At 29.9% G+C, this 1,127-nt stretch overlaps 1 protein-coding gene across 1 annotated transcript in view; it reads right to left on the bottom strand.

Moving 5' to 3' along the window:
• The window catches only part of LOC107469654 (uncharacterized), a gene marked incomplete in the record, with an annotated part of 3,368 nt that extends 2,970 nt beyond the window's left edge, over positions 1–398 (bottom strand). Inside the window, 1 exon segment of the mRNA XM_016089035.3 lies at positions 212–398.
• Between the last annotated feature and the right edge of the window lie 729 nt (positions 399–1,127).

Here is a 1,127-nt window from a genome sequence, read left to right on the forward strand (position 1 = left end):
GCTGCACTTCCCCTTTCATTGATGAACGGTTCTATACCAACCGAGTTTCAGAAACTGAAAACCCTAAAACAATCTCGCTGAACACAACAGTAACGACAACGCGGGTACAATCAAAATTCAATCCTTGAGAAATGAATGAGTCGCTACATACATATTAAGAATTGGAAAACGTAAAAGGGTTAATGAAATTAATATGGAATTTAGAAGGTACCTTGAAATTAGTGCGAAATTCAGAGGGCTCCTTCGATGATTGAGAGTTATATGAGTGTGAATATCTGTGATGATAACAATAGAAGAGCAAATGCTATCCTTTGCAATTTTATTTATTTATGTAAAAAAAAAAAAAAACTTTTTTATTAAAGGCTATACAATATATATCCTGAATATGATAACAAAAGAAAAGGTTGAAAGAACTGTTTTGGATTTGCTGGGTTCGATTTTTTTATGTTACATTGTAAACCGGAACATGATGGCAATTACAAACCTACTACTGATTGCGACCTCTGACTTTTTCGATTTTCCTTTTCTTCTTTTTTATACTCCTTTCTCGAGGACACCATGAATAATAATACGCAGGTAAACATGTTCTTCAGTAATAATTCATTAATGGCCCGGCCCATTTAAGAGAAAGCCCATTGGAATTAAATCTGTCAGGCCTTTAAAAAACATATACATTAGTTTTTGGACTAAAATATCTATTTTGGCCAAGGTTTTGAAAATCAAACCGGTCATCGAACCGCTTTAGTTATTAGTTTATTAGTTTATTGATTCAATAGGTTTGATTGTGGTTCAATTAAAAAAATTGTTTTAAAATAAAATAATAAATAAAATATAAATAAACACACTAAAACATAATTATAATCTAATATAAACTTTAAAATATTATCCAAATTAAAAGTATTACATGAATCACATTGTTAAAATCTCATTCAAATACACACTCAAACTCAAGTCAAATAACAAAAGTAATTAGACAAAACAAGCATTGTAATGCGACTTTTCTTTTATTACTTATAAAGCAACATGTCTCCAAGTTAGATCATTTTTCCCTAAATATTAGAAATTTATGATTGATTATAGCTAAATTCAAGAGGATGAGAAGCTTCACTTGAAGCAACAAGATTCGA

This window comes from Arachis duranensis, chromosome 1 (genome assembly GCF_000817695.3).
Source record: "Arachis duranensis cultivar V14167 chromosome 1, aradu.V14167.gnm2.J7QH, whole genome shotgun sequence".
Classification (NCBI taxonomy): Eukaryota; Viridiplantae; Streptophyta; class Magnoliopsida; order Fabales; family Fabaceae; genus Arachis; species Arachis duranensis.